The 16,397-nt window shown below is 39.5% G+C and overlaps 1 protein-coding gene across 1 annotated transcript in view; it reads right to left on the reverse strand.

Annotated features, from left to right (window-relative positions):
* Positions 1–15,978, reverse strand: part of DLGAP2 (DLG associated protein 2) — a 313,806-nt gene extending 297,828 nt beyond the window's left edge. Inside the window, exon 1 of the mRNA XM_087718987.1 lies at positions 15,898–15,978. The gene's annotated coding sequence lies outside the window, so the exon portion shown is untranslated. The remainder of the gene's footprint in view (positions 1–15,897) is intronic.
* Positions 15,979–16,397: the final 419 nt, after the last annotated feature.

Raw genomic sequence — 16,397 nt, forward strand, 5'->3', positions numbered from 1 at the left:
TGCCAAAAAGATGACTAGGTCTCTTCTGTAATGATATGGGCAAATAATCAGACACGCAAGATTAACTGGATTTCTCCCTGTGGACAAGGTCATAAGCAGTCATGCATCAGAAAGTTTTTCTACAACCCCCCACCCCCCCGTTAGCATAGATGCCAGAAGAAGAGCAGGTGATACAGATAAAATGCTAGATAAGTAATTTGCCGGGAAGAATGGCCCCCCAGACAAACCACTATCAGGCTCAAAAAGAGTTGTACACGGGTCTTTCTGGAGATTAGTGTCAAAACCCTCATACTTTATTCCCACAGTGGCTCTCTTAATCATGAGTGGGACCACATGCTAGTCTGATAAGCCACAGTGGCTAATTCCTTTCTTTCAAGAAGGTAATTTTCATCTTTCAAAAACGGGATTGAAAACTAGGAAGAGGCATAAAATGACTGATGTTAATGTCATCCTTTCCTCACTCCGTTCGTGAATAAGCAGCCTTGCAGAAAGTGAAATAAACATTGTGAAAGAAAACACGGCAGAGATATCCCAGAGACTGGGATTGTACATATTTTCTTGAGGGAACAGACATGTTGATAATAAACATGTTCAGTACAATAATATTTTATGATGGTAGAGCGAGGGTAGAGTAATTTCACCTCATTTACTCACAATTTTCATGTTTGTTTTTAAATTTTTATGCTTTAGATATTATGTAACTATAAGCCGCCAAGAGTTACCCTATGATGAGATGGGTGGCCAATAAATTTTATAAATAAATATCTGTCATATTTATGACCTATTATATAAATATGAGTTTGGGAAAAGGGAACACTTGTTAAAGCTATATTAGTCCACGAAATGGACAACTCAGCCTCCTTTTTGATATGGTTCAATTATGTCAGTTCAGGAAATAGTTTATCTGCACAGGTGCATAAATGTGAACCAAGGGAAAAGGTAAATATCTCCCCAGAACTGTTTTACACAATTGCCAAGTCTTAATTATTTGGGCTTTTTGATGATTAAATACTCAGTTTATCTGCACATCATTAAGATTTTTTCAATCTTAAATCTTCCTTCTTATATTTCTACTTCAGATACTGTGCTTATATGTACTGTTTCTCAACAGCTGGTATCTGACTATAACTAACAATACTACTTAACTAATATGACTTCATATGGAAATAAGCTAATTATTTGATTATAGGAATGTTCTGACCTGGTAAAATAACTTTGTAGTATTTTCGTGTAATTTTGCCTATTTTAATTTGCAATAGGACTGTCTTTTAAGGGGGGGAGGGAGGGAGAAGTACCTTTTGCCCCAGAGAATGATTTAAAGCTAATACTCTATGCTGAAGATCCCAAGAGGCTAGTCCCCAACAAAGTTTGACAGTGTATTTCAACAATCTCTGAGTGAGTCCAGTAACTGTTACTAAAATGGATTAATTGAAACAGAGTCATTAAAAAGGTGATTTTTAAATACAGAGCAATCGCTCATAATAATTCACCTGAAGGTGATACTGGAGTTCTCTAAATTCTCGGTATGAACTGTAAAAACAATGTTCTGACGTCACAAAGTGAGTGGCTCCGTAATTTATCAAAAAAACTGGATGATCCCAAATGATCTAAGATCATCTAGCTAGAAAGAGGCAAGGTGTGAATGCAATTCTTCTTCTCCCTCATTCCCAAATCTTTATGATGCTGGTATTCTTGACCAAAGCAAAATCCTCACTACTGACCGACCTTACGTTCCCCAAGGAATCTCTGCAGCCGTTCACGGTGTACTTATAAAGGGAAAGCGTAACTTCTCTAGTGGCATGTCCATGGGGTTCTCCTCACTTCTACTCAGAAGGAACATGCGGCCCTACCACATTGTTTGTTGTCTTTCATGTTCAGAGCCTCACACATCCAACGAGGCTTCTTTCTCGTTACATTTCCCAGTAGACGTTCCCACATGAAGCAGTCAGTAAACTTGTCTCTCTTGTGTGGAAGCCCAGCACTGGGCCATCCCACTCATGCACACACACACACACCGCGGGTGGAGGGAGTCTTTAGGAAGGCTTTGGAGTCTGAGATGGTATTCCTCAGCAATTCCCCGTGGCAGCTCAGCCCCAATGAGCTCCACAGCCACTCAAATGAAGCCAACACTAGTCCTCAAGATAAAGGCAAGTCCAGTCCACCAGACAAAGGCAAGTTCCCAAGGCAAAGACAAAGGCAAATTCACAGGCAAGCAAAGGCAACGGCTGAAGCGGCAGAATCCAAAGTTCAAGGCAAGAACATACAGCTAGGAAATGAACATGTTGCTTCCAGCATTATCTCCATCTGCCGGCTGTGCTGAATAGGCAGCTTCCGGTGCAGCCCATCAAGGAGGGCGAGATGTTCTTTTGTGGGTGATCTGGCTGACCTTCTCTACTCCAGAAGGCAGCTCCTCTCCCTCATCACTGACCCTCTACAGCTGCAGGATTCCCCCCCCCCCCCCGAAGCCTCAGGGTTGTCCTGCAACTGCAGCTGCGCTTCAGCCAAATCCCTCTCAGACAGCAGCTTGGAGCCCTTGACCAACTCATCTCCAGACATTCATCCTCCTCTGAGCTGACATCTGGAGAGGTTTCTGGGGAAGCGTCCAGGGGAGTCATCACAAGCATAAGAACAAGGAAGTCAATGGGAAGAGCTTGTTTATGTTTCCTAATTTAGTCTGTCTATCCATCTATTCATCTATCTGTCTATCTATCTATCTATCTATCTATCTATCTATCTATCTATCTATCTATCTATCTATCATCTATATAATCTATCTTCTACTTATCATCCATCTATCCATATATCTCAGAAAGCAACTATGGGACTTTGATTACAGCCCCCGTAAAGCAATGCTATCTATCTATCCATCCATCCATCCATCCATCCATCCATCCATCCATCTCTTATTTGTATGGCTACCTGTTTTACAAGCGAATGACTTTGGGCAGCATGGAGCACTTAATTAAAATATAAAACCAATATATACATATTAAAAATCATTATTAAAACTACACAACTGAAATGTATAGTTGCCCACTATTAGAAATAAGAGGGATGTATACAATATTAGGTAGCGGAGACGTGACAGAAGGACTTTTGGGAACAGGAGGAAGAGTCGCTACTAAAGCAGAAGTCAGGTAAGAGGGGTTTGAGCCCAAGCTAAGAGAATAACTTGAGGAAATGTTGCAGGGAGGATCCTCCATAATGGATATGAAGAGGGAGGAAGAGGATAAAATCCTAAGACTTGCAAGATTCTATTATTACAGCTGTTACAATAAAAGTCATTTTGACCTGCATGGCATTCGTTTCACAGTCTGATCTACCTCGAAGGTCTGATATATATATATTCCCCTATTTCTTATCCCAAGAGAAAAAAAGCACTTGTTTTCTAACTCAGTTCAGGAATATCAACGGAGGGGAATAAACCTGAGCCCTTCCTACCTTGATGGTCCCAGAGTTAGGGATGAAATGAAACCCTCTTTGTTCCTCAGTTGTGCGCCAGATCGAAGCATGTTAGAGAATATAACAGAAGCCATTAACTGATCTGGTCTCTCTCTGTTTCACAGGATCGTATCTTTCTCTTTCAATCTTTCTCTCTAATTGGAAAGGACAGTCGTGCTGTAGGATGTTGGAAAGTGATTCTTGTAGGTAAATATAAGACACATATGATGTATTCACAAAATCTGAAATACTTCCTTAATTTAATGACTTCATAATTTAATCACTGAATCTCTATTGAACTGAGAGAATTTCTACCCATTCCTGGTAAGGAGAAGAAATTTCTGACGAATAGCATGCATGCACTCACATACCAATTCCCAAGATGAATATCAGCCATCAGCACGATGGGGTTGAAAAAACAAAATCCCGGTGCAGCTTTAGGCTGTATTAATAGAGGTGCCATCCAAACTTCCCAGTTCCAACCGTGACGATTTAAGAAGGATTCAGACAAACTGGAAGAAGCCAGTGTGGATGTTCCATAGGCTGAACATCTGAACAAACAAGGCATATTTCGTTTTGAGAAGACCTGAACCAGGAGGGATGGGATCGCTCTCTTTAAGAAGTTGCTGAAGGAAGTTGTGTCACAGGGAAGAGAGTCATTACCTAATCACTATGATTCCCCCAAAGTCATGGAATATCTGTCTTAACTTACATGAGGGCAAATTCCAGTTGAATGTTAGGGGGAAGAAACCCTCAAAGCGGTGGTGGGATTCAGGCAGTTCACACCACTTCGGGAGAACCAGTTGTTAAGTTTCTGAGCAGTTCGGTGAACTGGTTGTTGGAAGAAATCATTAGGGCAGAGAACGGGTTGTTAAATTATGTGAATCCCACCACTGCCTCAAAGCGTTAAGCAAAATTTGGTACTGGAAATGACCACCGAGGGAGGTAATGAGTTCCTATCACTCATTACCATCAAGTGCCATCAAGCAGAGGCTATCTAGAGCTTTCTTTTTTTTTGGAGATGGTTTGATTTGGATGCCTGAAGTGAACAAGAAGAAAGATTTGATTGATGACTTCAATGGCCCTTTCAACTCCACAACATTGTGGTTCCAGGTGCACCAGGTTTGAATGAACTAGGATATTGGCTAAAATTATGATTTGCATTTTAATAATAAAAACTCCGTCTGCTGCATTGAATTAATGCAGAATTAATGTCATTCAATGACTTATTTGCAGTGTTTTGAGTGTCCCTCCATTGTTTAGCAGCGAAGAACCTCTTAGGAAGAAGCACTCTCTCCAAGATCCAAGTGGATTATTATTTTTTTCTCGTTCTATCAGATTGCTATTGTTGCTGCCCCCACAAGCCACTTCTAGGAAGAAGGGAAAGTAATTCCACTTTCAGAATTAGACTCTAGAAAGAGTGCAGAGAAGAGCAACAAGGATGACTAGGGGACTGGAGGTCAAAACGTATGAAGAATGGTTGCAGAAACTGGGCATATCTAGTTTAATAAAGGACCAGGGGAGACAGGATAGCAGTCTTCCAATATCTCAGGGGCTGCCACAAAGAAGAGGGAGTCAAGCTATTCTCCAAAGCACCCAAGGGCAGGACAAGAAGCAATGGGTGGAAACTAATCAAGGACAGAACAATTAATCAGTGGAACAACTTGCCTCCAGAAGTTGTGAATGCTCCAACACTGGAAGTTTTTAAGAAGATGTTAGATAACCACTTGTCTGAAGGGGTGGAGGGTTTCCTGCCTATGCAGGGGCTTGAAGACCTTCCAACTCTGTTATTCTATTCTGTTCTGTTCTGTTCTATTCTAGATGTTTGTTAGGGGAAATCCCCAATATCCCTTTAATCATTTTATATTTTGCTTATTACCTAAGAAAGATAAGCTCAGCCAATACAGGATTGCAAGACTTGCATGGCGCCCTCTAGTTCCTTATGGGAGACTTCCAAATTATGGCTGAGTATTCAGTTCTGATCATAACCCTTGGGCATAATTCCTTGCCAAGAACATACATCCCCCTGCAATCTGACCTTTCAAACTGCTTTGTGAACCTCATTGTTTTCTTTGAAAACTTTGCTTTCACATCACATATTTTGAGGATAACTATTCTCTGTTGTTAATTAAAATTCATGTTAATCATTTCAGCAGGTACGCAGCGAGTTGTGCCATGGTCTTTTCCCTGTCCATTTGCCACCCGAACTGACACATGGTAAAACAAGACTAAGAGATGAATGAAAAGCAAAGCCATAGCTGTGTGATATATATACGGTAAGAAAGAAATGTCCAGCTCTATTTTATGTCTCCACTAACAAAACTTTGCTTGCCTTTCCCCTTGATAAATTGTACACCGCACTGCATTTGAAGCACCAAATTGTGGCAGAATGCTTCCAAGGAAGGAAAAGAAAAAAAGAAAAAAAATGTATAAACAATATTTTTCCAAGGAGAAACGTTCCACAGAACAGTTGTGAAGAATATCAAACTTGGTTTCAAATTTTAAATCATTCATCCAGGTTTTGCTTGTTTCTGCACGTCCTACTTTAAATACAAGTCTTCCATACATGCATCTTAAGGTATTTGCCTATGAGAGTTAATATTATCAGGATGTCCTTTCAGTTTTAATGCATGTGATAAAAAAAGAGCACCATATCCATTCAAGAGTTGAAACAAGAAGGGATGGAAATGAACTGGTATTCATATGTACAGATACAATCTAGATATAATGAAGATAGAAAAACCAAAGGTCTTTATAATAAAATGACCGAGTTAGACAAAATTTTAACAGGCACTGATGAAAAAGTAATTAAAAAACTATATGGATATTTATTGGAGTTTAAATTGCATGAAGAACAAGTTAAAGAAACTATGATAGCTTGGGGAAAAAACTTTAGGTATGGGATTGACTTAGAGAATTGGCAGAAATTATGGTCTCAAAATTACAAAATGACAATGTCTACTGCATATAGAGAAAACTTGCATAAGATGTTTTACAGGTGGCACCTACCCCCGACCAGAATCGCAAGAATGTTCAAGAATAAATCAGAAAAGTGTTGGAAATGTCACCAGATACCTGGTTCATACTACCACATGTGGTGGACTTGCACTGAAGCTAAAAGATACTGGACTAAAATCCATATGTGGTTGGAGAAAATGACACACAAACAAACAGACTTTAAACCAGAGGTCTTTTTATTGGGGATCATACCGGAAATCTACAACAAAGACTTAAAATATCTGATTGTAAATGTGTTAACAGCAGCCAGAATTGTATTTGCAAAACACTGGAAAAACGAAACAATACCAAAACAGGAAGAAGTTATCCGAAAAATAATGGACTGTGCTGAAATGAGTAAATTGACATTTGAAATTAGAGAGCAAGAGGATGAACAATTTTATAAGATATGGGATTTGTTTTATCGGTGGCTAGGGGAAAAAATGTTGGAAATGAAAAATGATATACTTATGCCTTAATTGAAAAAAGTAAATGATGATATAATTATGCTGTGAAATAATCTAACAATGACACAATGAAGAATTAATATAAGGTCTGGTGATATAATGTATAAGGTTAAGAACTTATTATAATGATATTTCGCTGCTGATAAAGCAATTCTAATAAGGGAACAAATGAAAACTGGTATATATAGGCAGCGATGCTTTGTTGAACAATGAAGGAGTAAGATCTCTGTTTGAAGGTATGAAATGCAAGGTTAACAATGAATATAAGTATACTTTCTGGGGAAAAATAATGCTAATGTTAACTGAATATATATCGTAGAATGAAAATGAGGCCTTTAGTTATATTAGATGAAACATTTGAGATGGTAATTATTATTTGAAGATGCAGATGTTAAAACACTTGTAACCAAACGACATGTGGCATGTGATGATGGTTTTTTTTCTTTTTTGTGTTTTTACCCTCTTTTCTTTTTTTTTTAACCCTAGGTTATTGTGGCGTCTATTAAATATATAACAGAGAGATATGGGGTGTGTGTATGGGGGGAAAGGTAGTAGGGATGGATTGCTACAGGCAGGGGAGTAAGAAACGATACGAAACCAAAATCTATTAAATGAAACAACGAATGTATAAGAAAGATAAAGGTTAAAACACCTGTAATCAAATGACATACTGCATGGGATGATGGTTTTTTGTTTTTCTTTTCTTTTCCCTTTGCCTTTCTTTTTCTATTGTTATGTGATTATGTTGTCTATGTAACAAAAATAAAAAAAAATTTTTTTTAAAAAAGAGCACCATACAATATGTTCTATGGACTATGTCAGCACCATACTGTCCTTGCCTTGGGTTTTTAATCTGTCTTGTTAATATTTTAATATTCAATATTTAAATTAAGTCATAGAATTTAGTAAGAACTAATATTCAGTATTTATGACTTTTATTGCAGGTCATCCAGAGTTGCTTTGCAGAGTAAGATGATCAGCATATCAATCAATCAAATTAATCAATATAATTGATTGATTGATTTAATTAATGAATAGTTTTAACTGCCAGGATTACAATCACAAATATCTTAGGATTTCGGAGTCTTGCGGTGAAAAGCCACAAAATATTTTGATCTTCAACAGAAGGATTTATGCTACGAAGTTGCATTTTAGAAGAAAAATGTCTGCATTAATTTTCTAAACTTTGCGGGATCTGTCCTGTATCAGAGTGTTTAAAGTGGGGTAAATCTATAAATGGTTCAAAGGGAAAATAAGTAGACAAATGTGGCAAAGCCAGTTTAAAATACTCCGTTGGCACAATGTCCTAGTAGTAGACATTTCCCTTGTTCCTTCACAATCCCAAATCAAGGAAGTTCCATCATAGCTGAGGATCATGTTTGAGGGTTGGCATTCCTGGAACACTGGCAGCGCTTTAACAATGTGCAGCTTGCCATTCGCTGGATAGACTTCCGTTCACATTGTTGATGTATGGGTGATTTCGATATCTTCCACATCAATGAAGAATAATGAGGCTTTGGGGTTGTTTCTTGCTATCAATATAGTAGGCATATATCTGGGAAATGTTCATTCTAAGTTTTGATTCCCCCTTCCCTTTAACCTAGTGAAGACATTTCAGAATTCATAAAAGCATCCATTTTTGTGGGTTTCCGTCTTTCAAATTTCAGCCCTATTCGTCTTGTCTTATGGCAAAATGATGTTGAAATGGAGAAAAACTGTGATTCGGAATGGTGGCTTACAGTTGAAAGGCTAGGATACTTCAACATTTTGCTGGAATATTGAAGCTCTTAGGCTTATCTTGTAAAGTATTGAGATCCTAGCAAAGAGATGTCAAAGCAAAATTCTGGAACCACTATTTAGAATTAATTTGAAAGCAAAACCTGAGGGCCATGGTCTTTTACATGATAGGCTGATCAAGTGACTTATTTGCAATGATTTAAGTAGGTATCAAGTAATCAAGGAGAGAAGCAACTTAGAACTAAGGAGACATTTCCTGACAGAACAATTAATCAGTGGAACAGAAGTTGCCTCCAGAAGTTGTGAATGCCCCAACACTGGAAGTCTTTAAGAAGGTGTTGGATATCCATTTGTCTGAAGTGGTGTAGGGTTTCCTGCCTAGGCAGGGGGTTGGACTAGAAGACCTCCAAGGTCCCTTCCCACTCTGTTATTCTATTTTCTATTTATGATTAAAGTAATCTAGCCAAGATAGAAATGGCTGATTCATTCTTTCCTATTTAAAAATAATAATTGTTGTGTCTTTCTTGTATTTCATTGTAGTGACTAGATAGAAGTTTTGTATAAATGGAAAGGATTGCAAGATTAAATGTCAAAGGACAGTAATGACTATCAGGAGGCATTCAAAATATCAAATGGGGGGATGAAAAAAGTCATTTACATGCTCAAATGTCATTTCTATCATCAGTTAATCATCTCTGAAAAACTTGCTTGATGTCACAGAATCTCTTGAAAGAAACATCCATCTTCAATGAAGCTATTCAATGCACCAAGAATTTTTGCCAGTAAAATCAGGTTTTTAAATTGGCCCAGGTTTTCAGATGTGATTTGTTTTCCTTATGCAGGTCATGATGTAGGGCACATGTAGAGTACCAAATTTTGAGTGGAAAAAATCCAATAAAACCAATTTGAGGAGAGTGGAATTTGATTACATGGTTCACCAACAGGGCCCAATTACTGGCAGCTCAGCTAGAGCCAACACCGCCTAAAATGGTTCTTAAAAACTCTGTGGAAAAGATTGTTTTCTTCTGAAATTTTATGAAGCCAAATGCAGTTTCATAAAAATCAAAGAACAAAAAGGAAGGCAAAAAGGATGTCTAAACAAATTTCAGAAAGTGTTTTATGCTCTGAACAAAATCATAGCATAAAATATGAGAGAAGAACCCTTCAAAATGTCCCCCTTTGCAAACTGGTTCCTCAGAGTAATTCAGTTTTTAAAACAAAAAGGTGGGGGGTGGGGGAAAGATAGAAAAAAAATGATCAGATTGTAGTCGCCGTTCAGCCCCAACATCATTTAACAGAAGGCACCAGGTTCTGAAAATGGAACTCGTGGGTGCAAATTCCATGCTTCCCCACAGTGTGCCCTGTCTTTTCCCTTTACAAAAGATTTGTTGCATTTCATACTGGCACCTCAGTCCACCAGAGGGAAGCTTTAATGGAAGACAGACACAGTAAAGCAATGGAGCTGTAGGGAAAGGCCGGTCCTTGGCGTAGCTGTCTCCATCTCCTCTCTAAGAAGTCTGGTTCCTGTTAGAACCGCTGATTTCTCCCCTGCGGCTCTACAGCAACTCCCACAAAGGCCACCCAGGAAGACCTACAGATGTTTCACGCAGTTTTACCATCTGATCTGGCTTTATGCCAGTAAATGCGTAGTAAAGAGGTAATATAAAAAGACAGCCCCTTCCCTGATCAGTCCTCACATCGTATCCCCAAAAGCTAGACTTGCAGAGCTACAAAACCCCTGGGAGTCCCATGGGCAATGACCCCGAAAGCGTCCCTCTCTCTTTATCATTGACACCAAAGGGCTGCTGAGGGCGACCTCTGACCTGGCACAATGAAAGACCATCATCAGACTCTTGATTTCCTGCACAGAAACATCCATCATGCTGACCAAACATTATGACGGTATACTGATTCTGGAATTAGATTATTCTAAAGTAGGTGAAGGTGAAGAGATGAAGAGAGGAGCCTGTTTTTTTGAGCAATGAAAGTACCGCAAGAAGACTTTCGTTCCCCCCAGCGCAAAATACTATGATCATTTGTGGGATTCTGGATTATATCAAGCCCTCCAAAGTTTACAGTTCAGTCTATCAATAGGAGGGCCAAAGAAAACTTTCATCACTAAAAATTTAGCGAAACAGATACTAACATAGAGGCTCTTGTGTATTTATTTCATTCTAGTCGCTTATAATAGTGAACTCTAAACTCTGCAGTGATACTGAGCGGCATCCAGTAAAAACAATAATGCAACCTAATGAAAAACTAAAAACTAAAAACCCACCAAAATGCCAGAAGAAAATTTACTGTTAAAAAGCAACGGTTTGTTCCCAGTGGTGTTACTACAATTTCCACTTAAACTTAAGAGATTGGCCAACTTTTAATTAAAAAATAATGGGTAGGAAAGACATTCGTGAGTGGGACCAGAGCAGGAAGTCTTTGTCAAAACAGTGTTTTGCAGAAATACTCTTTGTTCCTCTGGCTGGTGGAATGGTGGCCCCCACACGTCTGGCTTAGCATGGGATAAAGAGGCGACTTAGAGAAACAGGGAAGAATAAGATGTGTTCAACTGCCCTTTGCCAAATTCACTTGGATGAACCAATAGCAATAGCACCTGGGCTTACATATCGCTCCAAAGTGCATCACAGCCCTCTCTCAGCAGTTTACAAGGTCAGCCTATTGCCCCCAACAAGCTGGCTCCTCATTTTACTGACCTCGGAAGGATGGAAGGCTGAGTCAACTTTGAGCCTCATCAGGGTTGAACTCCAAACTGTGGGAGGTCAGTCTGCATGTATTGCATTCAAACCACTGTTCCACCAGGACTCCTAATCCCTACTGAGCCAATGGCAGCAACTTTATAGGCATTGCACACATTCATGCATTCATGTAATTCATGCATTACTCTTCAGCAGGATTCTAAAAACTCACACTACTTCCATTCTTCAGGCTCCCACTGGGCTCTGGGAGTTTCACTGGGCTCTGGGAGTTTCTAGTACTCCTTCTACCATCTCTCTGTGTCCCAAAGCAAAGCTTCTAGGCTGTGGAGAAGAAGATGACAACCTCTCTGGTGGTGACCAGATAGAGTACATCACCTGTGTAAAGCTCTTGAATTTTGAAGAGTGATTGGATTATCCGAGCTCTTTCAAGGCGGCAAGAGATATGCAGTTGACAGGTTGAGCTCCCTCTAATGAAATATGGATCAAGAATGCCCATTGATGTATGCACGTATTTTGCATGGCTCGTGCATTGGACCAAACAGACCACAGTACCAGCTTTTACATTCTGAAATATAATTAGCTAAGATTTGGTTTGCTTTTGTTTTGCTTTGTTTGAACAAGCAAAAAGCTACCAGAAGTTGCTTGTAAGTCTAGCTGCATTTTAATAGACAGCCTTATGTTTGAGCAGGTTGACAATTTGTTACCACAAGCTGATTCCAATGTTCCATCAATATAATAGTAGCATTGCTTGCTTACAAAATTTAGCTATGGTAAAAAAAAGAAGAAGCTCGGTCTAGATCAGGTTAATGTTTTCATTACCATTCGCTTTGTACTCTATTATGTAAGTTTAAAGAGAGAGAGAGAGATGAGAATATTCCCAATACATTTTTGATGTAATCTGTGACCAATGTGCTTCTGTGCTAAATGGGGTAGTAACAAGCCAAACACACTTATTTTTCTCTTGATCCAACCACACTCAAGAGGATTTAGTCTGAAATAACTTGATAAGGATCGCACAGCATTTTGATTTACAACACCTATTCATTGTTAGAGAATGTTGTCTTGATGGTTTGGTAAGAAATTAAATATAATCAAATTTATCATTAAATGGATAACAAACGCAGATGCTCATATCTATGCTTTCTTGGCTGACTAAGGCACCATGATAATACGTATTATTTCTGCAGTGAACTCCCAATAAATTCAACCTGACCTAACGTGAGTATGCAAAAGACAGCAGCAGATCAAATAAATGCATACGTGTTCCGGCAGTTCCATTATTAGGCATGGTACAGTTCTGTTGAACTTTATTTCTATATAGTAATTGCATGTACAATACAATAAACTTGAAATTACAAAAATCCTGTGCATGGATCAGTGGAGCCATTTTAGTATCATTCTTTTGCTGTTCATAACCAGGATGTCTAGCTCTATTTTTTCCTTGAATTGCAAAAAAAAAAAAAAAAATCTATTTCCCAAGCCAACCATTAAAGATGAATATAATAATATTTATCCAATGAAGTCTAATTTCCTATAATAGTTTCCTTGTGGTTTTATTGGTGGATTGCTTCCATTTTTGAAGGATTCCATTATTTTCTATTTCCATGAGTGTTTTTGCTATCTGATTCAATGCTACGTTGACTGGTTTACAGAGGTTCAGAAAGAGGTTTTCCCAGCCACAAATGTAGCATTTGAAAATTGTATCTAAGGTATTTTTAATACAGAACATCTAATCTACCATTGAGCATTTATCCCATTCCACTGCTATGAAATCAGTATTCCAGATAAATAAGGATTATTCTGACCGGTTCTTATTTAATCATTATACTATTGAGTTGTTATCCAGCTCTCTGTACTTAATACTATTGCTCCCAGTGAATAAAATCATCATGTTTACTTATAACATCTGATTGAAAAATAGAATAAGCAGAGCTAAGCACTCTGCAGCTCACTGAAATCAATGGCTTTAAATGTATCTAATTTAGGTCTTCATGGGCTCAGGAATATAACAAGCCTTTGTTTTGATTATTCTATAATATCTTACTCTGTGATTCATGGAGGTCATATGGCTCTGTCGTCTGGTAGATGCCAAGAGTAGCTCTCTGGCCAGAACCAATATTATTCCAATTTAAGTCCACTTAATTGAATTGCAGTCAAACCTGATTGCTCATGATAGAAACAAGTTGTAGTTCAGATGACATTTAGATTAATCTTATTAGGTGTAGATTGCTACAAAATATGCTACATCCTTTATTATTTAAACTTTAGAATAGACTGTAAGTTTCAGATGGCCAAACGTTTTTTAGACACCATTCCCAATTCTACAAGCTTCAATGGATTTGAAAAGTAGAAAATTTGTTCAAGGTTATTATTCCAGTATCTTAGTAGTAACTCTCTTAACATTATCCTTTCCCTCCATTTAAATCAATAGTAGACTCTAAATTATTTGATTTTCATTGGAAAAGACCATTTCAAATTAATAATGTCAGAGGACAAAAAAGAAAGGAATAAGATTTTTCCTCCTCTAAAAGCTATTTATGCAAATCAAATCACAGTTAAAATCCAGCCAGCCAACATATATAAGAAGTTACAATTACTAAATGCCAACATATAAGAAATTCAAAGACTGAATGAAAACCTTCGTCTTCATACCTATCAATTATCCTTAGAGATATGCTGTATCTCAGCATATAAGGAAAAAACTTTCCTTTTCTTCACATTAGATGCAATTTGCAATAGGTGGGCTTACAGGGTATGTATGTTCACGTATTCCTTTGAACATTAAGTGCTTTATGTTGATTTTATTTATAAAGCGAAGAGCTTAATGACTAACCCCACATGTCCATTTGGTGTTTTCTGGTGAGCAGAAGTCATTTCCTTTCCGCACCGCAATTGCATATTCGGAGTTCAGACTGACTGCATGCGAATATTCTGTATATTTCTTATAAAATGCTACTTACAGATGAAGTATTTGAGGAGCATTTTTCCTTGCAATGAATTCTCTTACTCAGTCACTTGTTGCTAAACAAAGAACACATAAAATCATCCCTTTTCTGTCTATACATCCCACAAACCACCAGCGAATGGAGGGGGGGGGGGAGCATGAATGTGAAAATGTATATTTACACATTATTCATACCGCTAAGGCAGATCTTAGTCTTGCTATAAATCTGGCTGCAAATTAGAGATTGAAATGTCATTCAGAACGATGTAGAAGTGGCTGCCGTTTAATGGTTATTCTGTGTGGCGGGGTGGGGAGGGGGGTAAGGAGGAGAGAGAAACTGTATTGCACAAGGATATCTAACACTTTACTAAGAACCATTTGACCAAGGACTTATAATTGTGCGTTGTTCCCGAAAGCTCCTTTTCGCTGATCATCCCGTCGCAGACTGAAAAGGCTGAGGTCTATCCCAGGATGCTACTTTCCCCGAGCTTTCTAGGGACCGGTGTAGTTATGACACGCAGTGGCCCATTCCATCAAAGGCCCAGAGACGGAAGCCGGGCTGTACTTGAGAAAAGACACGTCGAGAAAACCCAGGGTTGGATGCCAGAGACCCCTTTCCTTCCTGGCCCCTTTTTTTTCCCCCCCAGCCCAGCGTCAAATCCTCTTTTTCAGCATTCATAAGGCAGCAACCTGGCTATTCCTGGAATTTCGTGACAAAGCTGTCTCAAACCAGAGTGGGGGTCTCAAAAAACACACACACACACACCATTTTGGGCAATGTCGGATTCTACAGAAACAATCCAGAGCCTTTAGGAGCCCTTATCAGCTTCTTCAGGTTTCACATTGTGTGCAGTTGGCCAGGAGCCTACTGAATCCTCTTTCTCTTCCCTGCATTAGGGCCTCCTCTGCTTTTTCTTATCTTTTCCATTCTTTTGGGGGGGAGGAGGAAGGGGGGAGGAGAGGCAGACGGCTTTTAATAGTTCCATCTTCACTTCAGGGAAGGCTAATGCAGCAACAGAACACAGAAAGAGGCATGGGAAACGCTGACTTTTCCAAAAGTATGAATCCTGAAGTGAAGCCTACCTGAGAGATTATATATTGCAGCAATTAAGTGTGGGCTGAACTTATCCTCCCCCCCCCACCCCCACCTCCACACACAGCCCATGCACACACTCCCAGCATCACCTGTTAAGTTCTGCACTTTTGGCTCCTATGCCTTTTCTCCAACCTGTCCCTGCAATTCAGCTCTTCCATGCAATTTGGAAAGCGTTCTTACACACACAAAACACATACACACACACACGCACACACCACAGCGATTTACTTAAAGGCATTATAGCTCAGTGTTTGCAATGAAGAAGGGGGGGGGAATATGGTGCAAAGTATCGGCGGAGGTGGGAAAGGGAGAGGGAGAAAGAGAGAGGGAGAGAGGGAGAGAGAGAAAATTAATGAGACGAAGGGCTAATTACAGCAATATTTTTCCTTCCTCTCCCTGAGACTTCTTGGCCTCTCAGCAGCATGGGATGGAAGCGAAGTATATATATATATATCTATATATGCCGAAGCAGGGAGAGAGTAAGGATTGAGTCATCTGACTTACCGTATTGAAAAGTCTTGCTGTACTGCAGGCAGCATCCAGGCAGAGAGCAGGAAGCCTCCTCACGCGGAGGACCGAGAGAGAGATGCCATCAATGAACGATGCAAATTCGTGGGTTAGGAAATGGGGGGGGGGGTGGATTCAAGGCCAGCGACCGTGCCGTGTATCCAAGGAAGGTCCTGGTTAGTCAGAGCTTTGGCCAGCCTGCTTCCCAGCTCTGCAAAACAACTAAGACTGCAGCAGTGTGGTAAGCATGGGATTGCAATGCATGTCCCATATATTCAAGCATCAGAGAAAACATGGTCTGGAGCTTTATTCCATGTGGATAAGGGGCTGGAGCGCTCAGGCACGCACGCAGGAAGGGGGCTCTCCCTCCCCATGGAGGCAAACCGGAGGAGGCAAAATAAAAGAGCCGGCTTACTGTCGAGCAGGACCCCCAAGGCGCAAATTAGATCAAGCCGGTGCCTCTGTCTCCTCTTTCCCAGAGACATGCCTGTAATCAC

Source organism: Thamnophis sirtalis, unplaced genomic scaffold (assembly GCF_051295495.1).
Source record: "Thamnophis sirtalis isolate CommonGarterSnake01/CBP01778 unplaced genomic scaffold, rThaSir2_p1.2 scaffold_6, whole genome shotgun sequence".
In the NCBI taxonomy this organism is placed as follows: Eukaryota; Metazoa; Chordata; class Lepidosauria; order Squamata; family Natricidae; genus Thamnophis; species Thamnophis sirtalis.